At 40.6% G+C, this 26,977-nt stretch overlaps 1 long non-coding RNA gene across 1 annotated transcript; it reads left to right on the top strand.

The window, feature by feature from the left end:
• Nucleotides 1–318: 318 nt before the first annotated feature.
• Nucleotides 319–26,461, top strand: LOC309863254. Its single transcript, XR_014310949.1, has 2 exons — nucleotides 319–561; nucleotides 26,254–26,461. It is a non-coding gene; the product is annotated as an uncharacterized lncRNA (long non-coding RNA).
• The last annotated feature ends 516 nt before the right edge of the window (nucleotides 26,462–26,977 follow it).

Below are 26,977 nucleotides of genomic sequence, written 5' to 3'. Positions count from 1 at the left end.
TTGTACACCTGAAACTAATATAACACAGCATCTTAATTATACTGGAATTTAAAGAAAATGACAATGACATGCACATAATTTTTGGTAACAAATTAAAATTTTAGTGAGAGACATTAGGAAGACTTAAAAAAATAGACGTGTATGAATAGAAAATATTCATGTTGTAGAGATGTTAGTTCTTCCTAAACTGATCAACAGATTCAGTGCAACTCCAAACTATATCTTAAAAAACTTTCCTGTGGAACATGATAAAAATTCTAGAGTTTTCATGAGAATGCATTCGTAGGGTTCTCTGAGGAGCAGCTGCCAAGATGGAGTTAGAGGTGTAAGAGGTTTTTCAGGCGTGATGCCTGTGAAAGATAAAGGGAAGGGGGGACAGGTAAAACCTTCATACTGCGATGTTGACCTGACCTCTGTGAAACAAAAAAAGAGAGACTAAGAAAGGAGCATGAAGCAGGAAGAACCTCAGTGGGCATTGCAGCTGTGGCATAACTGTACTAGCCCAGAGGGGAGAGTGGGTGAATCGTTGCTCGTAAAGGAGTTCTACTCTGGCCAGATCTGGTGAGTCCTTTGCTCAACTATCACCATGCTCGGTTATCATTTAATGTACACACATTCAGAAGCCTGTTTGATGACTGAGCTGACCCTTCAGATCAGTGGAGAAAGAATGGAAAATTCTATAAATGGTGCCAAGACAATTCTTTATCTCAATGGTAAGAAATGAAAATGGATACTCACTCTATCTCAGACACAAAAATCAATCCCAGATGGATTGAATACTTAATGTGAATAGCAAAACTTTAAAACTTTTAGAAGAAAATGTGGGAGAATTCCTATATGGCCTGGAGATAGGAAGAATTTCTTTTTTTTTCTTTTTTTTTTTTTTTAAAGATTTTATTTATTTATTTGAGAGAGATTTATTGAGAGAGATCACAAGCAGGCAGAGAGGCAGGCAGAGAGAGAGGAAGAAGCAGGCTCCCTGCTGAGCAGAGAGCCCGATGCGGGACTCGATCCCAGGACTCCGAGCTCACGACCCGCGCCAAAGACAGCAGTTTAACCCGCTGAGCCATCCAGGCGCCCCAAGAATTTCTTAAGATTAAAAAAAAGCATATACCATAAAAGGAAATGTTGATAAATTCAACCACATTAAAATTGACAACTTTGGTTCATCTAAATAAATTATAAATAGAGTAAAAATGTAATCCATAAACTAAGAGAAGTTATTTTAATATATTTTAATATATTATCGATAGAGTATTGTACAATATGCAAAAAAAAATCCACCTTTTTTTAAAAAAAGATTTTATTTATTTATTTGACAGACAGAGATCATAGGTAAGGAGAGGCAGGCAGAGACAGGGCGGGGGGGGGGGGGGGCAGAAACAGGCTCCCTGCTGAGCAGAGAGGCTGATGCGGGGCTCCATCCCAGGACCCTGGGATCATGACCTGAGCTGAAGGCAGAGGCTCTAACCCACTGAGCCACCCAGGCACCACTCCCCCAACCAAAAAACTTTTGGAAATCAACAAGTGAAAAGCCAAATGATCCTAGTGGGTAAATGAACTAATGGCATGAATGGGAATTTCACAAAAGGGGAAACGTAACATGGTCAATAAACACAAGGAACGATACTTGATTTTCTTAGTAATGAAAGAAATGCTAATTAAAATATGAGATAAAATATCACAACTATTACACTGGCAAGCAAAAACCTTGACAATACCAATTGTTGGTAAGAATGTAGAGTAAAGGGAAGTTTCATAGTCTGCAGGTGGAAGTGTGCATTGTTATAATCACTTTGGAAAACAGTTTAAGACTGTCTAGTAAAGTTGGAGATGTTCATTTCTGTGACACTTAATTTTACTTCCAAGTATATATCCTGTGGCAATGGTCTTCAAACGGGGTGCGTGTATTTCCTGGGACTTCATGAAGATTTCCAGAGGGTTTGCAAACATGGGTGATTTTTTTTTTTAAGATTTTAATTATTTATTTGACAGAGAGATGCAGTGAGAGAGTGAAAAACACAAGCAGGGGGAGTGGGAGAGAGAGAGAAGCAGACTTCCTGCCAAGCAGGGAGCCTGATGTGGTGTTTGATCCCAGGACTCTGGGATCATGACCTGAGCTGAAGGCAGACACTTAATGACTGAACCACCCCGGTGCCCCCAAACACAGGTGATCTTAAGTGAATTAATTTTTATACCTTCAGTATCTATATATACTGTTTATGAAAATTGTTCTGACAATACGTTCTGGATAAAAACCATCTTTTCGGTTGCCTTTTCCCAACCCCTTTTTTACAATCACACTTGTCTTGTTGTCTTGAAAGGAAACCTCTCACCAACTTTCTCTTACTCTGGTGTATCTCTCTGGAATATAAAAATCTTTGGGGGTGGGGTACAACAGTGATATTGCAAGGTACTATTACCCTGTAGCCTCCATAAACCTGTGGTAGAGCTTTGTGATTTTTCTGGTCCTGTAAATTTTTCTAAGAGCAAAGTATTGTGTTAGAAATGGGATCGTATGACTCCTATTAGGATGTTCTGAATTCGGCAGGAGTGATGACAATTTTCGTTTAATGACATTACCTCTTGAAATCTGTGACGGCTATCCAAAATACATCAGCCTTGTGAATATCAGAGGTGGCAACACCTTATTTCATCCCAGTAACAAATTTAGAGCAAAGCAATATCTCAATCACTTATCTATCTATCTGCCCATCTGTCCATCCATTTATCAACCTTAGAGTTATATCACAAAAGTAAAATGTTTGTCAGGGCTTCATAGTAACGCATTTATTTAATTTAAGAATTAAACCAGATTTTCTCATGCAAAATAAGTCTGGCCCGGGTGATTAGTTAAAACTAAAAACTAGTTTGTCTATTCAGTTTAAATTGGATATTATCCCTGAATTGATTGAATTACATCCTCACTTCTGAGATTTAGATGAAAATGTCTTAAGAGACCTTGATAAGATAAAAAACATTTTATCAAAAATATTGTATCAGCCAAATTTGATGAAAATAAACAGCATTTATTTTCCTGTTTCCAGCCACATTAGGTTAAGCAAGGTTACTCTAAGTGAAAAATTACATTTATGATGAATAGTTATTTGATAAATCTTCCTTGAATAGATAGATGATGAAGCCTCCTGGTTGTATTTCTGAGAAACTGACCAGGTTTTTGTTGTTGTTGTTTGTTTGTTTGTTTTTTACAAGTCAGAGATTACAATTCTTTACTTTCAACCAAACTGACAAAGGGTTCAATCAAGTTGTCAGCTGATAGATCATTAAAAGTAATGTTTAAAAATGCTAGGTTACTAAACAACTTTTTGCATAAAACTTAGAAAGAATTCAAGGAATTGAGTGACTTTTCTGTAACAACATTCCTTCCATTTCGAGCTTTAATATCCATGAGAATATTTCTGTCTTGAAACTCTCTAGAATGTCCAGAAAAGTGACAGCAATTCCAGGAATCTCTGCTAGTGGAAGCCCATTTTGTCAGCCTGATCTGGGGATTCTGGGCTAGAAGATACCTGGAGACATAGGAACCCATCTTCCCTCTTAGGTTCCCTGAAACAGGGTTGCCTTCTGTTTCCTCATCCAGCTTCATTCTCCCCTTTACATCCCCTCTCTGCTTCACTCCCACTGAAGGTAAAAGCTCATTTGAGAACAGGAATACGTGGAACACAGTGCCAACCACTTGTGTCTTTCCATTTGAATTGGCCTCATCACCAAGTTTCACCATATTTATAGCATGCCAAATATCACAGTCTGCAACTATTAAAGCCTCTATTAAAAATTTTTGCTCATTTTATTTTGTTTTTAGATATTTACTTAAAACTAGTGAGGGAATATTTATCTTTTCAAAACTTTTAGCAGATAAGCAAAAATAAACAAAAATTTGAAGAGCATTTCCCTAGGGAAATTCTTGCATATATGCCTTAAGGCTCATATGTAAGACTCTTTTTTGTTCCTAAGAGCAAAATGCTAGAATAATCAAATGCCCATTTAAAATAGGATTAAATAATGTATAATACATTCAAACAATGGAATACCATACAGCAATGAAATTTAAGAAATAAGAATTATATTCATCATTATGGTTCTCAAAGTTGAGTGAAAAAAACAAGTCACAAAAGAATATATACAGTATGATTTTTGTAATCCAAAGTCTAAACCTCAGCAAAGCTGAACATTATATTGTTTAGGGTTTACCATGGCAAAATCATAAAGAAAAGCAAGGGAATGACTACCATAAAATTTAGGATAGCAGTTTCTTATGGGGGTGGTGAGGAGGTTGAAGCAACCCATTAGTCATGTTTGGGAATTTCAGAGGCACTGGTGACATTCTATCTTCTATTTGTTAATTTCCAAAGCAGATGCTGGGTCTTTTTCTTCTTATTATTATTAAAATTATAAATATGCATTATATTTTTATGTTTAAACTATTTTCTAGTATGTGTAATATTTTATAAGTATTTTTAGAAGAAAAGGTAAGGGAAATTCAGGAGTATTTTAGGATTGACACTACTGTCAAGGGATTAAAATAGAAGGCAAAATGAGCAAGAAGCAGCTGAGAACTCTTGCAGATTGTGACCTTTCATTTTCTTGTTGCGGTCTTCTCTTGCCCCATCCCTGCTCCAGGACCTTCAGGCAGCTGGGGTGTTGGAGTCAGGAGGGTAGCAACATTCCTTCTCTGTATGATTTTCTGTCCTGACACAGACCCTTTCCAGTGGCTAGAAACAAAGTCATGATTAAGAAAAGTGTCTGGCAGGAAGTGGGGAACTGAAGTGCTTATCAGAAGCCCCAATGGAAATTAAAACAGGCACAATGGTGGTTAGGTTTCAGTGGGCTTGCATGGGAAAAGACTCCCCCCAGACTTGTTGGGTTCCAAGATTATGACAAGAACAATTCCAGATGCCACCAGCCTGTGAGCCTGAGGCCCCCAACACATAGTCTGCCTTGTTTAGAACCTGCTCAGGACCTTGCTTGTCAGCATGTACCCTGGGCTTTTGAAGTAGGCAGACCCCTTCACTCACTATGTCCCCAGGACCATTTTCCTCAGTCTTGGGCCCATTCCTTTTGCTTCTAGAATTCCTCTTGTTTTTCTTTCTTAGTGGATATATGAGCTTGGAACTGTTGGCTTTTCCTACTGTGTCTACTCCTTGGACTTGAAAACTGATGTGTGAGTAAGGCATTCCGGTTTAACCTCAGCCCCACCTAAAAATAAGACTTATATAGGCTCACTCCAGCTCTTTTTCCACTTGGGGGTTCCCGCTAGGAATGCAAGGGTGGTGTCAACTTATTACAGTGTCCTGAAAGAAGTCTGCATGCGGAGTCTGAAGAGCACTGAGATAGCAAGGATTGGTAACAAATCCACAGTGTGCAGTCCTCTCCTCACGATGCCTAAAGAGTCTACTGTGAGGATAACTGAAGGCTTTGATGGAACACGAGCAAAGAACATTGACCTGAGTCATACTCAGTGAAAAGGGAACAAAAAGCTAGAATATTTTCTCCCGTATTCCCCTGATTGATGTTCATGGAATATTATTCCTTGCAATATGTCATGCAGAGAAAATACAAAACACTAAATATCTGATCCTCCACTTGGAAAGTCATAATGGCTCTGAGAAGTCTTGCAATAAAGATCATTTAATTTTGTATTTACCGAACATAAATGATCATGAAAACTCTTCCTCCCTCCCTCCCTCCTTTCCTCCCTGCATCCTTTCCTTCCTTCTTCCCTACCCCCTCCCTCTCCCTCTCTTTCCTTTCCCTCCCCGTCCCCCGTTCTCCTCTTCCTTTCTTTATTTCTCCTCATGTTCTGAAGGACTGGATTTATTTAGAGTATACTTTGGGTAGTGCAACTTAATCAACATGTAGAAACCCATAATAGCAAATGAGAGGTGGGTCTCATAGCCATTGTGCACTGACCAGCAGCTGACCTTGACCTCCCAGTGCACTTGAGGAGACACAAATCAACAAGCTCTGTGACATCACTGAAAAGAGCATGTTAGAAGGTCACTCTGACAGATGTTCTACATTATTAGTTGAGTTGGATGAACTCATTATGCCTAATGAAAATGAATTTATGTCATTTTATTGACATAAATTTACCAGTGAAAATATAGATCTAAATAATAGAGTGGTCCCTTTGCAGATAGTTCTAGAATCTTTCAACATATTTCCATGATAAATTACTTAATTGGCAACTTTTGTCATTCTGGTGACATTTTGCCTACTGATCACATAACCAGTTCTTGGTTATTGATGCTTTACAATTGAATCATAAGGTAGACATTCCAAAACACTGCACGATGTGTAAATCATTTATATGTAATCTGAGAGGGTATTCATTTTTTCTATAAACATTAGGAGCATACTGAGATCATAGTTCCATGTTAAGTCAGAGAAATAGAGAACAGAACAAAACCAATTTCACTTCCTTAACAGAAATTTTGAAAAGAGTGAGCCTCCTGCATGCAAAGTGGAGCCATAGGGCCTTTTCCTATTCCTTGGGCATTTATTCGGTCAACATTATTATCTTCATTTTGCAAACGTGGAACCTGAGACTCGGAGACATTCAACTTTACCAGGATCATTTATGCTGTGAGGTTAAATCGGAGAGAAAAATACAAGATACTTGATACAGGCTGCATACTTAAGCAAGGAGGTTTTATATCACTTGAATCAGCAAACTTTACAAATAATAGTGATACCCAAATGGTGACTTGAGCTGAGCAAGGGCTGCCCAAACCTCCCTGTCAACTGATTTATGAGTCTTTGACAATCCCCACCACCTCAGCAGTGCTGTGATTTAAGGATTTTATGATTCTGGCCAAATACTCTTTGTAGCCAAATTTGGACTTTCTTTGGCAGTCAAGAGCAATGGTTTTCTATCTTTTAAAAAAGCAGCACTTAACCCTTTCTTCCACTGAAGTAGCACACAGATGCCTGATATATAACAGCTCTAGGAAGGTCCTCTGGGCCCCTTCTCGTCGTCCTTTCCTTGCCCTTGGCAGTGGTGGCTCCAACATATCAATATAAAAGGAGAGTAGAATCATTAATCTGGTTTTAAAAGGTTCCAGGGATCTGAACATAAATTATGATTAAATAGCAAAGTTTTATTAAATATAGGTTATTTAGGGTTTTATAAGGTAGAACTTATTATTACTATTATAGGTTATATATTATATAATTATATATACTATATATTATATTACAAGTTATAGATTATTATTATAGGTCTTTATTAGATACAGGTTATTATATAATTTTATTAGATACAGGATTTTATTAGACTATGGGTTATTGTGTCTGGAGTAACGGGTTAGCATATGGGTTGATTAAGTGTTCCTTCACCCGGGTACCCACTTGTTGCTACCTTTGTCCCCGAGTCCCTCTGTAAAACCCCCTACAGCTTAGCAGGCAGTTTGGACAGTAGTAGAGCACGGCTCCCAGGCTTTAAAGATGTGCATCTTGTGGCCTTGGCAAAGCCTCTCCCTCTCCCTGGACACATTCTCTGCAGGCACAAGAGGTCAGCGTCTTGTCCCTAGACTGTGCCCCAGGATTTTCTCAAGATTAATGAAATCAAGTCCACAAAGCCTCCTCTGTTCCTTGGAGAACAGGAAGATGGAGGGAAAAGAAGAGGAAAGATATTGTTAGATGAAATTATCAGGTCTGGCCACACTAGGGTAACATTCTTGAATCCAGCCTATCAGTTTGCTTATTTACAAAAGGGCTCAGAGGCTCCCCCTGCTTCCCTCTGCGTCAGGAAAGAATTTGAAAGTGATTGACAGTTTTGTCTTTCTCTGGTAACTCTTAGACTCTCCTCCTACACCAAACCCAACAGAGATCTGTGGGATGGGAATATGGAGGCAGAGGAAGTGCAATCATGTGACCTACAGCTAAGCTTCCATCCTTGACACAGGCTTAGGCAGTGATCCGGCCTGAGACAGGGATTGGTGAGTTACTGTAAAGAGAAAGCCTCTTCTAAATGCTCAGACTCCCTGGCTCTCACTGCAGGCTTGAAGGATTTGACTGTGAATACTTCTGGAATCCTCCCTTCCTTGTTCTTGATTAACCTTTGAGAGGACATTCTGCATCTCTGGGAGAAGTGGCCCTTATTCTGCTCTAAGCAAGAAAAATGGGATATTAGGCATTATCCTGTAATATTGGTGGATTAATTGATTGACTAATTAATTCATTCATTCATTTATGTGTCAGGCATGTAAAGCAAGGGAGAAGGAGAGATTAAAGAGCAAATTCAATATCATGGCTCCTTACGTGGGCTTTAGAGATCTATAGACCCCCTGATTTTATAATCAAAATGCATTCCTATGCTAATATGCATTTATCCAGAGAAAGAATTCATAGCTTTCATTACATTCTCAAAACTTTAAGAGCTGCCAGCTTACGGCAAATATTTGTTGTAAAGGTTTTTGTCATAAAGGATAGGATATACGAGTCTAATCTGAGTTAGGTGGAGAGGTGGTGGGATGGGCAGGTGAAAATACTAGTCTCGGAATGGGGGGTGGCCAAAGATAGCCAAGTGTGACAGCAGCCGCATGCAACCAGTAGTAATGATTTCTCCTGGGGTGTGTTTACCTGATGCTTGGTAATAGAAAGGTGAACACAAACATTTTGTATGGTGAGAAGATAATGAACCTATGGAGAGAGAAGTCTGAATGGAGGATCTGTGTCTTCAAGGTTCTGAGGACTCTGCAAATATTCTAGGAAGACAAGATGAGTGTGTTTTCCCCCTCACCCTTTATCAGCAGGGGGAGTCCCAGGAATCTCTTACAAATGGGCTTCACTGCATGTGACTGCTAAAGGTGGAAAGTTTCCCAACCTGTGGATGTTGGCGGCTCCTAATTTAGCATTTATTAATTAGGTACTAATCCATTTACTGTCACCCTCACTTGAGCTCTTTGAGGACAGCAACCGTGTCTTACTCACCAGTGTGTTCCCAGTGTTCACCCAGAACACTGCCTGGGTATCCTAGTCCCCCACTGAATTCTGCTCCCCTGAATCCACACTTTTGCATCTCCTGTCAGGAGACGGTGTCTGTTTCTTCACTCCTTGAATGTGAGCTGCCTGGATGACGTGTTTTGGCCAACAGAATGTGGCCGAAGTGACATCATATGAGTTTTCGAGTGTAGGATTTAAGAAGCGTTGTAGCTTCTGCCTCTCCCCCTCTTGGAGCCCTGAGACGCCATGTTCAAGTTATCTTACTGGAGAGAACACATAGACAGAAACTGGAGGAAGAGAGAGCATGAAGTGAGCGAGCGAGAGAGACCCAGCCAGACTGCAGCTTTTCTGGTCACGTGAGCAGAGGATCCAGATGGGGATGTAAAATGATTTTGCATCCTACAGGCTTGGCTAGGCTGTCCCAGCCAACATGGTAGACACAGCTGTGCTAACCCTGACCTGCCAAAATTGTAGCATTGTGGTCGATTAAATAGTTGTGGATATCAAAGCCTCTAAGTTTTTAATTTTAACTCACTAAGTTTTGAAGTGATTTGTTAAGTAGTAACAGATAATTGATATGGTGGTGGTCAGATGATACTCAACAAATACGTATTGATGAGTGAATGAGTGAATGAAAGAATAAATAAAACAAACTGGTTTCCTCTTTGAAGAGCTGGAGTTTATCTACCAGGTACATACATACCTATCAATGGTATGTACTTGATAAACACTTATCTGAGTCTGTGGGGCTAACATAAATTATCCCATCAATTTCTAGTGCTCTTTATCTTTATATCATATCAGCACTCCCTGGTGGACGTCTGGAAAATTCCTGTTTAACAGGGCAAGGAAGTAAGCATTAGGGGCAAAAAGGGTGTGCACAGAGCTCCAGGAGGTGGGGTGCCGGGAGCGTATGGCTTCCTGGAGTGGTCAAGCCAAGTTTCAGAGGAGATGAGTTCTCAGATGAGAGGGTTTCCTTTACCACTGGGAGCAGCAGAAAGAGCTTTGCAAGCAGTGGAAACCAAATGTGCAAACACACAGAAGCTGGAGAGGTTTTGTAGAATCTTTAGAATCACAAGTAGCTTCTGGGACAATTTTATGCACCAGACCTTGCTGACTACGCAAAGATTTCACATGTTTGTGAGAGGGTAGTGGGTGGGTAGCTTGATGGAGGTGATGCTGGGGGGATGAGCAGGGTCCAAGGTATGGGTAGCTTTTTTGGCCCATAGGAACAGAAACTTTCTTTAAAAACACAGGCAGCACTAAAGAATTTTAAGCAGGGGTTTGACATGATCTAACAGCTCTGGGTTTCAAGACTTAAGAAGCCCTTCCGCTACAAGTTTCTGATCCCATGTAACAGGCTCTGCTTTCTGTGTGATCCTGGCTGCCACGCAAAAAGGGCAGTCCTTGGATGCTACCCCATTCCCTTCATCCATTCTTTTCTTTCCATGAGGGAGACCTTTGAGGGCTTTGTGTTAGGTTTGGGACAACTGCTAATTCATGAAATTGTTCTTCAGGTGTTGCTGTGGCTAACATACCCCTGGAGCTAGCATTTTCCTCCTGTGATTAGAAAACAAATATATAATGCCTTAAATCTATAAATTCCTGCCTGCAGATAATAATGACAGAGAAAACAGTCTCAGGATAAGGCTTTGTTTTCAGAAATAATTTGGAAACATTTTTGAGTTAGCAAGTTCTGATTTTCTGCATGAATTTTCTGAGGTCTTGGAACAAAATAAGAGCAGACTCTGTGAGTGGTGTCAGTGTTGTTCTGGAATGTGTTAGACTCCTCTGGCCAGAGAGTTTGGTTCTCCCCCTGATCCCTGGGATTTATGACATTCTTAATCAGGAGAAAGGAGCTGGAAGATTTCTTCCAATTCAAATGAAGGCAAAATTTATGTGCCATAGGGTGAATTGGTCATCTCCTTCTAGAAAAGGCCATTTTATTTCCAGTCTTCATTTAAGGTTGGGGCTGATTTATCCCCCTAGTTAAGTGCCACACAGTTGGTCCCAAATCAGGGTGTATGTGAGATGTTTATTAGACTGTAGCATGAGCCTGATGGTGCAGCTGCTCCCGGTAGACCCCTGTCCTGTCCCACCAAACCGTTGCCAACTGCACCAAGGTGACTCAAAGCAATGCCAGCCCTAAACCAAGGGTAAGTAATTCAACTTCTACCAAATCTCCAACAAGATTTTAAATAAGATCTCGTACTCACTCCCAGTAATATATTTTGAAAACCTACTTTTCCCATCTTTGCTGTACAGACTTTGCTAGCCTATTCCATCTCTAAACTCTGTTTCTCTGTAAACTACCCTCCAAACTCTCTTTCAATAGGAGCACCAAAGATTCTTACTCCTTTCTTTCCTCCCTTTTCCTTTTGCAGATTGTGCACTGCTTCTCAGTATCTGGATGGAGCCAAAGAGGAGCCAGGAGTGAATGTCAGGACTTTCCTCCTCCAATAGGAAGGCATCAAGATGGTCAGGAGTTCTGAGTTCTGAGGCCAGGCTTCATGAGGTCTTGCTGCTTCTGTGATTTCTTAGAACAATGTCATAAGAAGAAGCCAAGACCCCTGTGGGAGAATGAAAATGTAAGGCCCAGATGCCATTCTTGATCAGCCAGGCTACAGCCTACACACCACTGATTACAGATCATGAGCAAGTCCAGGGAAGGTCAGCCAAGTCTGGTCCAGGTCCCACAGAATTGTGAGAATCAATATATAGTTATTGCTTTAAGTCACCGGGTTTTGGATGGATTTTATTTAGGCAGCAGTATTATGGCAATAGATAGCTGATGATGGCTGTGTACTGTCTTAAATGCATCTTGATTCAGGTCAAGACCTACCTTCACTCTCAACTTACCCCAAGAGATGTTTTTGCCTACTCCAGCCTACTATGATTTTCCTCTCAGCCGACTTTCTTTACCATAGAATTAGGCATCAATCTCAGCTTTGCCTTATGATTTCCCCATTTTTCTCTTGTATAAGTCTTACAGTGTTATCTCACAATGTTACGCGATGCTGCCTCCACCAAAATAAGGTCTTATTATAACATCTCACTATGTAACATCATCATGACCCATGGGGGAAAAAAGGATTTTTTAATTGTCCACATAAAATCAATAAACCAGTGTTATCCAAGGGGAAAAGTGGACTGCCAGGTTAGATGGTACTAGTTCCTTCCCCTTCCCCTCTGGGTCTGGAAAATCTGCTCTCTCTACCAGAGGGCAAACTTCCTGAGGTAAGCGTCCTTCCTGTTTTTCTGCATCTCCTTTAAGACCTTGCAGGGCACCAGGAACATAGATGGTCATAAATGACGGCTGCTGACCTTCGGATGGGTTCCTTAAATGGGGTAAAACCTTCCTTTCTTCCCCCCAGTGGATGGATATTTTGCAGTTCTTCCAGGCTTGTTCTGTCTCCCTCCTTTCTCCTAGATTACTGCCAGGGCAGATTCCTCCATCCTAACCCCTGGGAGTCTATTTCATTTCCTAATTACTTTCCCTGCTGAGAACATTCTTGTCTTGCTGTATCTAACCCAAATTTCCCTTTCTGTGGCTTCAGGCCATTGCTCCTTAGTCTAAATCCTCTGAAAGGAAGAATAATTCCCTTGATTAATTTATATTGGAATCTCAAAGCTGTTTATACATCACAATTTCTGCTTCCCAGGAGTCTCTTTTTTGCTAGATTAGAGGAATAAGATTTCCCTCTCTCTCCATTTCTTCTCTGTGCCTAAATTTTTGGTTTACAAACCTCTAAGGTCTTTATAGGTGCTGTATTTAGATATTTTTCTTTCCAGACTGTTGTAAAAATAATTGCTCTCAATTATTGACTATTTCCTTTATGTGTTAGGCAGTGGACCAAACATTTTAACACACATTATTTTATTGGACTCTTAGAATGACTGCTGTTGTTAAACCTATTTAATCCATAAAGAAACTGAAGCCCAGAGAGATTAAGTAACATCTGAAAATTCACACAGCTTGCTAGAAGCAGAGTTGGGGCTTGCATTCTGGTCTTTTCACTCAATGGCCATTTTACATGGTCTTTCTATTGATTCCTATCAGGCTACCCATATGACACCATAATCTGCTTTTCAGTTATTTTGTTTTTGTGTGTTTAAGGAAATGTGTGCTTTAGAAGAGTCATGTGATGTGGGCTGTAGTATCACTCTGAGCACGTACTGACTCTGTGGGCCTGGACTAGTTATTTTTGAATCTGTGAAATGGGAGAGTGATCATACTTATTGTGATGTTCAGAGAAGATAATGTCTATGATAAACTCTGAATCACAATACCCACCAGAACAGCTTATTTTGTTATTCCAAATCATTTATTTTTGTTACTCTTGTTTTATTACTATCTTTCTTACTGTCATCATTAATTTTGAGAGTGAGAAATTGGAGCATTAGAAGCTTGATAAATCCGGAAGTAAAGAATGGCCCATGGATCTAGGCTGCAGCAGCTTAATTTAGACTTGGAATTTGGAATTCCATCCCTGGTCTTTACTTCTGGCACTTGGATAAGCCTTGCTCAATCACTGATGTTCTAGGTCTACCAATTTACTTCTGTGTCACCCTGTAATTCCCCCTCCTTGTCAGTAAAATGATAAATTCTATTTACAGAAGAGGTTTCACTGCCTTTCAAGATTTCCCATTTCTAGGAGCTGTGAAGTGGTCCTCAGTGGATCTCCAAGTGAAGGACCATTTCTCAGGGCTAGTCCTTGCTTGGATGTACAGTTGTGCAGCCTCCCTTCTCCATTGGGAGACTCTCTCCGACCAGCCTTGGAGAATCAGGCTATTTGTATTATTTATTTCTTTATTTTAAGAGAGCCAGTAAGTTTCTTTAAACTACTTTAGTTCTTTCATCTTCAAGGGAGCAATAAAGTTACCTATTTTTCAGTCAGGATAATATAAATGAATAAGTATTGGACTAGTTATGAATCTTTAGCCCAAATGCTTAACCCTTCTGAGTGTGTTCTTCTTTTCAGTAAAATGAGGTTGTTGGACCAGATGAGGAGTTGGAAACTGAAATATCTGTGGTGTTTGGACAAGTATCTCCGATGATTATAGCAGGCCTAGTGTGAATTCTAGGGCTTGGTAAAGGGGAATCATGGCTTACACCCCACCAACTGGTACCATATGGAATGCATATACCTAGGGCTGCCAGGTCTGATTTCTTTGTGACATTTTTTTGTCTCTTAAGTGTGGGGGAAATTACATTTTATGGTAACTCTGAGCAAGATACAGGTTGGTAGACAAAACAAAGACCTTGGATGTTGAGCTGCCAGGCAAATGGGTTAATGTGACACTTCAGAATGTGCACATGAATTGCCTGGGGATTTGCCGACAGGCAGAATCTGATCCAGAAGGTCTAGAACCTGAGGGATGAGATTGTGGGGTGCTAGCAAGCTTGTAGGTGATCTGGTGTTGCTTGTTCAGGGACCACACATAAACTTGCAAGTGGGCTAGGCGATCTCAGAGTGCTTTCCTTCATCTTAAGCAGTTGGTGGCGACGTTGGGATTCTAAACCTCATTAGCCCAATCTATACTGGACTTGTCCTTCAGATCTGTACTCTCTACCCATTCCTGATCTGCATCCTTCTGTTCTCCATCTCTGTGTGTCACAGTTCTATCACAATAACATTCTGAATTCCCTTTGGCCTTAAAGTAATCACAGTCTTATTTGGTGACTTGGGATGCTTGATATTTCTGGATATTGCAATGATACATCCTGATCTAAGAGCATACCAGATTTTCCCCAGGACAATTGCATAGAGTGTTAAGAGCCCATGAACAGAGCTGAGGTCACTAATTGGGAAACATGAATATCTTTTTATAGAAAATGGGGGTCACAGTTTTAAAATTAGTCTTTTGGTTTCTCCTGATAAAGCCCCCATAATATTGGTTGCTCTGGTGGCAGGGACAGATATTTATTCCTTCATCCATTTAATAAATACTTATTGTCTGTGATGTGCCAGGCAATAATCTTGGTGCTGGGGATGTAACAATGAACAAGACAAAATTATTTGCTCTAATGGAGCTACATTGCAGTGGGAGAAACAGATAAGAAACCAGTAAACAAACAAATAAATAATATAATGTCAGGTAGTAATAAGTGCTATGAAGAAAAATATTATCAGGTTTAGAAGATAGAGCTTGTTGGAAGAGGAGGGGGAGCTTTTTTGAAGAGAGTAATCAGCAAAGGTGTCTCTGGGGAACGACGTTTGAGCCAAAACACATATAACATAAAGGAATGAGCCATACCAAGTTCTACGGGAAGAGGATTCCATGCAGAGGGAGCAGCCAGTGCTGAGGTCCTAATGTGGGAGTAACCTAGAAGTACCCAAGAAGCAGTGTGGCTGGAGTGAAGTCGGCAAGGCTTGAAGTGGCAGGAGGTAAAGTCAGTTAAGGGAAGCAGGGCTGCTCAGAGCTGGGAGGGAGAAAAAGACTGAGGTCACAATACTGGTATCAGGAGAGAGCTAATCCTGGTTGATTTGAGATTTTTATGAGATTAAGAGGTGCTAAGAATCTGTCATTTATCCCAGAGCCTGTTTTTATAAACAAAGTTTTATTGGAACATGGCCACAGCCATTAATTTAAATATAGCCTCTGGCTGCTTTTGTGCTACGACAGAGCCACAGAGTTGAGTAGTTATGACAGAGACTGTATGGGATACAAAGTACCCATCCTTGCCAGTCCTTCTTTCCACAGACACCAGAGAGACCTGCCTGAAGTGCAAATCTGACTGCGATAGGCCTTTCTCACTTGTATCAGTGGTTCTCCCTTGTTCAAGGTTAAGTCCAAGGTCCTTTTCACAGTGTCCAAATCTTTCATGATCTGGCCCCAGCCTCACCTTAAGACTTTCTATACTATATTGGGAATATTGAATCTCATGCCATTTCCTTCTTTTTTTTTTTTTTTTTTTTCTTGGCTGTTCCTTCTATCTGAAATGCTGTCCTTCCCTAGCCCCTGCCCTCATCCATTTGGCTTATTCGTCCCTTAAGGCTTCACTTGGATGTCTGTTCCCTGATCTCCCATGCAATGGCTGTCCCCACTGGGATCCCCTGCCACCACTCCTTGGTCTTCCTTTCATTCTCTCTGCTTGCATCCCACATTTCTGTTCATTTGTCTCTATTCATTAGATTAAGAACAACTTAAACTGGCTGAAATCATGAGGAAACATGTAGATCCTCACTACTGGGAAAGCAGGAGCTGATTGGGCTTCAGGGCTGACCTAATCTGGAGGATTCTGCTCAATTTCTCTATGATTCTTCTGTCCTCTGGGTGTTGGCTCCATCTTCAAGTTAGACACATGATGGCTATAATGGTTTCACTACATCCAATGGTTGGAGAGAGACAGCAGACTTTCCCTCTTTATCTCATTGACCTTTTTGAGATCATGCCTCTGCTTCTGAATCATTCTTCCTGATTGGTAAAGCCATGTGCTGACTGGGTCTGGCCTGGGTTCCTGCACCAATTACCCACTGGAAAGGCTCATGGGTTCCATTAGAACCACCAGGCCCACTCTTCAAGCCAGGGATGGGGCCAGCTTTTTCTGGAGCCCATGAGTAACTGAGAAATAACAGGGGTCTGTTAAGGAGGAAGGAGCTGTAGATACTGAGTAAGATATCAACACTGTTTTGTGCTGTGCCCAAATCCACTATTAAATGGATCACCTTGAGGACAGTGATGTGTGATGTTGCTTCTTTCATCTTTACACTTCCAACACTAGACATAGTGCTATAGTTGGTGATTAGTTGAAGGACTAAATTATAATGATTTTCAAATATAGTTGACTTAGAAGGAGGACAACTTTCAGAGAAAAGGCATACTTTGGCCCAAATGTGTGTCCTTCTTAGCATTTTATTCCCTACCTACACAGCCAATCTTAACCTTTGTTATTTCAGATGATTTCTGTCCTTTTAATTATAGAAATGTCATTATCAGTGATTAAAATTAAGTAGGTTGCTACTGAACAAAGGTTCAGAGGACAATAAGTGCCATTAAAAATGCAGACTGATGGACCACTAATGTACAGCATATGGATGTATGGTTTCCACCTTTGCTGGGTGCTGTTGGTGACAGTTGTTCAAATTAAATGCTGAAGGCAGAAACTCACTGAGTTCAAATCATATCCAAATGTTCTAAAGCTGTTGAATGAATGATTCCTGGAAGCTTTAATCACTATTTGAAGTCCCTCAGGGGACAAAAACATCTAGATTTAATTAATATTACTTTCAGCACTCTGCATCATGCCCTGGGCCTGCTGAATGGTGGTGGAAATCTGTACAAATCTCTTCTAGTAAGCCACCTTCTGTATGAGCATTACAAGGGATGTGAACCTGATCAGAACCAGCCCCGTGATTCTGAGGTTACTCTCAGAGTCAGAGGAAGAGCTGAAACCCAGGCATGGAAGGAAGGGCAAATCTGGGGCACCTCAGGAGATAGACAGATGGCTCTGAGTCCACCAAGATTTACTTTTTCTCCGTCTTGATTTTCCTTCTCTCTGCTTTTGGGCATTGTTCTTCCCATTATTTTCTATGTGAGACTCTCATCAGGGTATCCACAGCTCCTTGCTTTGCATCTTCTCAGGCTGGCCTTCAGAGAGACAAAAGCTCTCAGGAAACAGTCTGATTGGCCCAAACTTGAATGATGTCCATGCAATCTGGACCCTTTAGTGGTCATAGGTGAAGGTCCAATTATTAGGCCAGTTTGGGTTAGTGATCTACCCTCAGACTAAGTACTGTGTCCCGTGTACTAAGTTTATGGGCCAACTTCTGCATCATCTGTGGGAGAGTCCATCTGGGTAGGTGAGCAGAAATTCTGGAGTTACTTTTTAGCTGCATGTCCCTGGACAGTTATTTAACCAGTTGTGCCAATCTGTTATATATTTGGTAATGGAGATAACATTAGAAATCTATTATCCTTGATAATAGTAATATGGGTATTGTGATATATATACATTCATATATACATTATATATGTACTATATACATACATTTCATACATACTAAGCACTGTGTACACGAAAACTGATCATTTTATTTTTACAATGTCAGTATTATTATTGAGGATAATGGATATGATTGGACATAAACCTAATAATACAGATATCATTAAAACTAAATATAAATGTATATAGAATAAATGAGGTGAAAAGATGTATATGCAATACAGATAAGCACTAAACACTTTCTCTAATATGTATCTTTGTATGTTTCTATATATATCAATATATATGCATATATGTGTGTGTGTGTGTGTGTATAAAATGTTCATTCCCACTTTGTCACAATGTCCACATTATTATCACCCCCACTGCTTAGAACAGTGCCTGACACATGGTATGTGTTGCATAGGTATGATGGCTTATGTGAACTGGAGCAGAGCTGGAAGAATGGTTCTCCAAAAGGAGTAGGGGCTTTGGGCTGTTGCTTGACCTTGACCCTCCTAATTGCAGTGCTGAAACTGTGGCCCAGATGGGTAACCTTTTCTCTTGGGCTCAGTTGCATGCAACTGGATCCCATCAACACTGGCCAGAGGACTCAATTCTGAGTCATCTGAAATACTTTACAAGAATATTTTAAATCCTTCTGACTCAGATCAGGCTTGGTGTGTGGGGCCACATCTGCATAGGAAGTCAAGTGTCTTCTCTGCTCTTTACATGCTATTGCAAGTGTTGGCTCAAAAATGCAACCCTGGGTTGAAAAGCAGTTCTTCATTCTCCAGAATGATTCGCTAATACATAATGGGTAAGGCCTTCTTGTCTCCTGTCTTTAGTCTGAAGTGTCAAGTTTAAGAATATCCTTCAAATATTTTGCTTTGTGTAGTTTGTGTCAGACTTAGGAATCACTACCCTTGGGATCACTATAGTTAAATTTAAGTCATATTCACTCTTTACAAACACTATGTGCAGAATTGAAAAAACAGGTTGAATCAACGATGCACAATATTACATGATATGCTTGGTTGATAGAGGCACCTGAAAAACCCCATTTCTATTTTCCCAGAGTGAGTGGTCTTGTGAATGAGTATTCTGGCTCCAAGGACAGAGTAATCCTTAGAAATACATATGGAACTGTGGCACTCCTGAACTTGGGAAATTTTCAGTGCCTCTTACGGGTCTTAAAATAAAATTTGCAATCCTTATCAGGACCTAAAAGTCTCCTAATCACCTAGGTAGCTCAGTTGGTTGAGTGGTGGACTCTTGAATTCAGCTCAGATCATGATCTAAAGGTATTGAGATCAAGCTCAGCTTCAGGCTCTGTGCTCAGTAGAGAGTCCGCTTGGGATTCTTTCCCTCTGTCCCTCCTGCCCCCTGTGCACTCTTTCTCTTTTTCTCTCTCTCAAATAAGTAAATAAATACATAAATAGATAAATAAATCTTTTTAAAAAATCTTTGAAAGGTTGCTAATCTGTCTAATATGTATGGTGTCTTCAAGCCACATGTCACTAATTTAATTAAAATTAAAAATTCAAGTTGAGTTTTTAATTGCACTGGCTTCCTTTTCAGTGAGTAGCCATGTCTGTGTTGGGCAGTACAGATACAAAACATTACCATTATCTCAGAAAATTATATCGGATGGCGCTGCTCTGCATGGCTTAGCTCTGACTATCTAACACGGTCACCTGCGTTCCTGCATTTCAAACTCTTTCTTATTTTGTTCAATACACCCCACTCTTTCCACTGTCACTCACACTTCTGCCCTCTCTCCCACCACCTCTCTAACTCATTGAGTCTCAGGCTAAATAAACCTTCCTGCAGAGAAACCTTCCATGACCTCACTTCTAGTCTAAACAAGGTCTCACAGTTAGCCCCTCTCTCATCAGGCTATACTTTCTGTTTGTAGTACTTAGATTTATGGAGGTATTTAGAAATTTTCATGGGTGGTATCTAACATCCCCTTTAAGCTATAGGCTCATCAGGACAGCCGTGTCTCCCTACTTTAACCCCAGTGTCCAAAGATAGTAGGTGCTTGGTAAATATTTGTTATGTGGATGCATGATAGAATGAGTTCTCTCATGTGCCATCTCCACAAAGCACATTCTTTCCAGTTCCCAGATGAGACAGAGGCCTTAATTTTTCTTCCCACATCCATCTTTTTCCTCTCCTTTCTCTGCAAGGGTCACTTTGGATTCCCTTAGGGTTTGCTGGCACCTCTCTCTGTGGCATGTCCATGTCTTGACCACACTGTTGGGATGTGCAGTTTCCCCAAAAAGAGGAAAGGTAAGATGGCAGAGTAAACTATACTTTATTGTCCACGATCTGTGACTTGTTTATTTTTCATAGTAATAATTGGCAGGATAGAATATTTTAATTTTCCTATATTTATGTAATTAATATGTCCACATTAGAAATCAATTATCCTTGATAATTACCATTGGTGCTATGGCTCATAAACTGAACACTAGTCTTGCTAACGAACTGAATGAGACATAATTTCTTGTTGTTCAAAGAGATGATCAACTCTAATCAGCAGTAAATTCAATCAAAACTTACTGACATCAATTGAAATCATATTAAAGTTTGTAAAAATAGGATAATTATGCTCATCTTGTAAGTTGCAGGTATTGTAACAACTCTGAAATGTGGGCCTATTTGAATAAATGCTTACGTCTGCTGGCTCTACACTAGCAGATGCAGAAACATATAATCTGCATAAATAAATTAGAAGTCTTTTTTTTGCCCTTCATAGATTTATAGTTTTGTAGGATTCAATTAATTCAACACTTTTTTTTAATTTAATGAGCTTAGAATAGCCGGTTAAGCAGGTGCTGGTGTGTGGGGCACTGAAGCAAGATGGCCTGTGGTACAGAGTTGTCAGTATTAGTTCTTTTTTAATCTTCCTTTATTCATTAAAGAGAAATCTAATAGTGGCTAAAATAATAGATGCTGGAGCTACGCTGGCTGGGTTCAGACCCCAGCTGCATATTCAGGGCTGCATCTTGGCCAAGAGTAGGGCGAATATCAGCACATGGCTCCCATCCCCTTGATTCCCTTCATGGTAGATCCCCTAGGACCATCCTTAACTGATGACTATGGAGCAGAGGCGTATAAAGAGCTCATCTCTCTTGTCTTGGGTTGGCACAACTGAGATCACTTACACTCAGACTACAAGATCAAGCCTGACACTGCTCTCTGGGGACCGTCTCATTTCTTACCTTTTGCTTGTCTTTGTTTCCTGCCCTGCCTACCCCACCTGCCCTATTCTGCTTCTCTTAAGAAATCACTTGCACATGAATCTTCCTCAAAGATTCTCTGTTGGATAGCCTGACTAAAGACAGTGAGTGTCTTCAATGTCTGTGCTTTCTTTTCCCTATCTCTTACTTAGGCATCATAAGAAGACTTTGCTCCTAGGTTGGTAGGAGTTAATTCATGCAAAGCACATAGAGCTGTGTCAGATGTTAGATAGTAGGAGCAACATGATGGTTAATGCTTTAAAATGAAAATACTGTCCTAATACACTACAGTGTTGTTTTGTGAAGAGATCGGAGGCGACAGGCTTGTGTTTAAATTTCGGCTGTGCTGTTGACTATGTGTCCTTGAATTAGTTTTCCTTAACTTTTCTGTTTCCTCACCTTGGCACTAGGGATATTAATGTGATATGCATGCATGTATGTATGTATGTATGTTGTGAGGATTTAAAGAGAGATCAATGGTCATACTAGCAGTTTCATGCAGAGCTCATGATAGGTGCCTCAAACCCAGCAATTCTCATTCTTACTTGTATTGTTACTAATACACAAAGTATTGTGAATGTTTGTTGTAGCAGGAATGAGCACGGAAATTTTGCCCCAAACACTTAAAGGACAGAGATGGTGTCATATAGTGGTCAGGACTACTGCATTGAGCCAGATAATCTGGGTTCAAACCCAGTTCTACCACTTATTATGTGACTTAGGTCACACTCTCTGCTCTGCTTCCTCATCTGTCAGTTGGGTTGTTATGAGTATTAAATGGATGAATGTGTCTGAAGCAGGGCTAACTTTTCCATTAGACATTGTAGGCACATGGCTGGGGTCACTATATTAAACTTTAGGGGCCCAGGAAAATGTTTTATTTTTTTTATAAAGCCATAAGGGAAGAAAAGGTAGAAGAAAGTGGGTTTTTTTAATTTAATTTTTATTTTTTTATAAACATATAATTTATTTTTAGCCCCAGGGTTACAGGTCTGTGAATCATCAGGTTTACACACTTCATAGCATTCACCATATCACATACTCTCCCCAATGTCCATAACCACAGCACCCTCTCCCGACCCCCCTTCCCCCAGCAACCCTCAGTTTGTTTTGTGAGATTAAAAGTCTCTGTTTTGTCTCCCTCCAGATCCCTTCTTATATCATTTATTCTTTTCCTACCCCTCCAACCCCCCCCCACATTTCATCTCCACTAGAAGAAAGTGCTTTTAACACATTATATTAATATACTCATCTTTACTATCATAACATATAATTTTACATTATTATACTATTATTATTTTCATGGAAGAAGGGACCCATGAAGGCGAAATATCTGGCATTCATGGGAAGTAAAATGAGGTCTTGGTAAGAAGTATTCAGACCAGAGAGGGGCACCATCCAGGGTAGGTTTAAGCATCCCCACCTCGAGAGGGCTCTGCAGAGTTAATTCAGAGCTCCTGGGGTTGGGGAAGGTCCAATGCACCCACATATTCAGACCTCCTGCCCTCTTCCCATGAGAGCAACTCTGCTTTATAGGCAACAAGACAGAGAACTCATACTTGATCAGATCTTCTCTTAGGAAGGACATCAGGAGAGTTCATGGGTTAGAAAGGCAGACCTCAAAGCAGGGCTGAACATAGCTGGGACTGTTTTCACCAAGACCAGGGAAGACCCTGACCATGACTCAGGAGCGTGTGTCTGCAGTTGGGGGAGGTGGAACAAGAAGATGATAAGATAAGAAGATGTAAGTGGATTCAGTGGGATGGCAAATGTGTTCTGTGCGTTTCCAGCTGGGACCCACCAAAGTCTTTAGTAAAGTTACTAAATGCACAGAACTTCTCCAGCCACATCCCTGGGTAGAATCACTGTGACACATTCAGGGTTACAAGCATAACTGGTCATGGTGTGAAGAGGTGGAGCTCCGGCAGTGAAGAGAGATGACATTACAATTCTTTATTCCATGGGATACACTTGAATGCCTTGTTCTTGAAAGTGTGACCCAACAAGATTAGCAAGGACAGGGATAGAAGTGCAGACCCTTGCATCCACCTCTGAAGCACTACCCTTATTTTTATGCTGTGTGGTCACTGATGTATACTGGATCTGGAATTCCAACCACTTGGGGGAGGGTGGAATAACCCTCTCTTGAGAAAAGGGAGCAGGAAGGAAAAGAGGAGAAGGAAGCAGTCCCCCGATCTCCCATTTCTGGTCTAGGTCAGTGTTTCTCAGCCTTGGTTGTTCATTAAAATTGCCCGGAGACCAAGTAAGCCAGAAACTGGGGGTGGGAAAAGGGACTGGCCTGTTTTGAAAGTTACCCATGCAATTCTATTGTGTGTCCAGATCCAAAAGCTATAAATCCAAGATTTAAGCTAAAGGGATGAAGGTAAAGGAGTTTCAGTGTTCACTGGAGGTTCATTACCCTGCAATGGAAAGTTGCTTACAGGGCTTTAGGATCAGATCTCCAGCTACAACAACAGGATGGTTTGCCTGAAGTATCTCTGCATACATGATGGCAACCACAGTAAGTGATGAATGGGGAGTAGGGAACTTGAGACTATGACTGTTTTTCTTTAAGTCTTTGAGGATCACTTGCTTTGTGGCCAGCTTAATGCCTCTCATCCTATAAGAGATAAAAATAGCAAGAGGATTTGGTGCCTCTGAAAAGAAGACCTCTGAGAGGCAGGTGTGCGTGATGCTTTTAGTATCTGGACAAATCTGAGGCAAAGATTTCCGATGGGAAGATAGGGCATGACTGGTTGATGGTCAGATGAGAGTCAGACTCTGTGCATCTTATTCTTGGAACTGTTTTATCAGTAAACTTCCTGTTTTGTGGATAAAAAGAAAAGAAAAATATATGAAGTGGGACTTTAGGACTTATAAAACAAGGATAAATTACTGCATAACTTTAGAGGTGGACAAAATGTCATACTTCTGAATTTGTCTAAATTGAATAAACTCTGGCTCTGAGTCCTGCCTCACTAAGGTCCACTAGACGTGCAAAGCAGCCATCGGACAGGGCTTGCACTGGGGCTTCTGTACACTATAATATAGGGACAGGGGGTTAAGTGGCCCATCATCCCATGATGGTTGTGCTCTTTCTGCTGCCCAATTCAGGGTTCAGAAGCTGTTCATGCAATGTCCATTAAGGCATCTCTGCTGCCAACAACCTCAGAGACATGCCTCAACCAGATCAACATCGTGCCTCAGGGACCCTCAGTTGCTCCCAGAGTCCCCATGCTTGGTGTCTGGACTCTCGCTGGGAGCCTCTACATAAGCTTTGTCTGAGGTCCTGCTTGGGTAATATTTGAATATGGGTAATCCCTGAGGTAATATTTGAAAGTGAAGCCCCAGTCTCCACCTCTGGTGAATCCTCACACTCTCTTCCCCTTGTGTGCACTCCAACTTTTTCATAATAAGTCAATTGTTTTCCCCTCGGAGAGCAAAATCCTCTGTCCAAGATAGTGGCCCCCAGCCCCAGGAAGCTCCTCTGTTGAGCACCTGAGCTGTGGTCAGTCCAAAATGTGATGTACTGTAAGTGTAAAATGTACACTGTATTTTGAAGATTTGGTACAAAAGAAATGTAAAATATATTAATAATAATTTTTATATTGATCTGATGATGAAATAATATTTTAGATATGTTGAGTAAGTAAACATAATTAAAATTTAAAAAAATTACTCTTTAAATTTGTCTTGGTCAAAGATCTTATTTATTTATTTGAGAGAGAACATGTGAGAGAGAGAGAGAGAGAATGGGGTAAAGGGAGAAGACTCCCCACTGAGCAAGGAGCCTGATGCGGGACTTGATCCCAGGACTCTGGGATCATGAACTGAGCAGAAGGCAGATGCTTCACCAGCTGAGCCACCCAGGTATTCCCCTCCCCGCCTTTTTTTTTCTCCTTAAAGTGTTAGGCATTCACTAGAAAAGTGAGAATTCATGCTTGGGTCACATTACAGGTGACACTTGAACGACATGGGTTTGAACTGTGCAGGTCCACTTACATGTGTAATTTTTTAAAATAAATATAGTAAGGCACTATATATAAATTTTCTGCTCCCTGTGATTTTTTTTTAAAGATTTATATTTATTTATTTGAGAGAGAGAGTGAGAAATATTGCATAAGCTGTGAGGAGCTGAGGAGGAGGGAGAAGAAGAAAGAATCTGAAGCAGATTCCATGCTGGACATAGAACCCGACACAGGGCTCAGTTTCCTTACTGGGAGATTATGACCTGAGCCAAAACCAAGAGTTTGGTGCTTAACCGACTAAGCTACCATAGTGCCCCACCCCTGTGATTTTCTGAATAACATTTTCTTTTCTCTGGCTTACTTTATTTTAAGAATACAAAATATAGTATGTATAAAAAACAAACTGTGATTATCAGTAAGGCTTCTGGTCAACAGTAGACTACCAGTAGTTAAGTTTTGGGGGAGTTAATAGTTAAACATGGATTTTTTTTAATTAATTAATTTTTTTTAATTTTTTCAATTTATTTATTTTCAGAAAAACAGTATTCATTATTTTCACCACACCCAGTGTTCCATGCAATCCATGCCCTCTATAATACCCACCACCTGGTACCCCAACCTCCCAACCTCCGCAACTTCAAACCCCTCAGATTGTTTTTCAGAGTCCATAGTCTCTCGTGATTCACCTCCCCTTCCAATTTACCCCAACTCCCTTCTCCTCTCTAACACCCCTTGTCCTCCATGATATTTGTTATGCTCCACAAATAAGTGAAACCATATGATATTTTTTGACTGTGTGGGGGTGGGTGCCCCAATCCCCATGTTGTTCAAGTGACAATTCTGTTTTTATTGGACAGTGCTGCTCTCTGCCAGTTTGCCCTGCCCTCCTTAGAATAAAAAACCAGGAACTGAAGCCACTAACTCAGCTGGCCCATGGTCCTTCATGCCTCACCTTTTCCTGGGATCCTGGAACTCCTCACAAAGGGGCTTGTTCCCCTGGCCACCCATGAGGCTTGGGGAAGAAGAAGAGGGGAGGCCCTTTCATTCTTTTTATCATTTGCCTGTTAATAGGGGAACAGGATTACTAAATTTTGAACAAATGGCTTGACCTCTTTTTTTTTTAATCTTCTTTCCCATTTTTCAGATGAAGAGACTGAAGCCCAGAGAAGGCAAAGACTTACCTCAAGCCACACAGTGACTTAAAAAAGAGCAGAGCATCCGGTTCCCTTGTCCACACTGCAGTATCTGCTGCCTCTCCCGAAGGCAAGAGAAAGCAGCAGGAAGAGTCAGAGGGGAAAGGGAGTGCCCATGAGTAGAAGTCACCACAGACCACCACCTGTGAAGATGCTTCTGTATGACTGGTAGTATTTATGGCCAATGTGGATGATGACTCCTCCCCTTTCCAACCTTGAATTTTTCTCATTTAAATTTATACTGGCCTCCATTTTCAATTCTTATTTCTGTAGAAGCTATTTGGGTCATAGTATTATGTTTTTTTGTTTGTTTGTTTCCTCAATTATCTTAATGATTTTTGCTGAAATTTGTTTCTAATCCTTGCAGAACAAAGAAAGGTACAAACAACCAAATAAACCACAAATCACAATGATTTCCGTGCATCACCTGTGGTGTTGTCTCATGAAAGAATTCCTGGGAAGAAGGCTGAAGAACAGGTTAGCATCTGCATACATCCAGGGGAGAGTGGAATGAGGAGTACATTTCCTTTAATAAAATACAGACCAGCCTCAGGGTGAAAGGTTGTGAGAGAGCCTTTAGTTGGCCTGGAGAGAAGTTGTAAAACAACAGGATCAGGTTAAATTCCCTGCAAGCTCCCATTTCAACTTCAGTTTCTTCCCCCTTTCCCACTCCTT

Source organism: Mustela nivalis (assembly GCF_964662115.1).
Source record: "Mustela nivalis genome assembly, chromosome: 4".
NCBI classification, from domain to species: domain Eukaryota; kingdom Metazoa; phylum Chordata; class Mammalia; order Carnivora; family Mustelidae; genus Mustela; species Mustela nivalis.
This window is presented reverse-complemented; position numbering and strand designations above follow the sequence as displayed.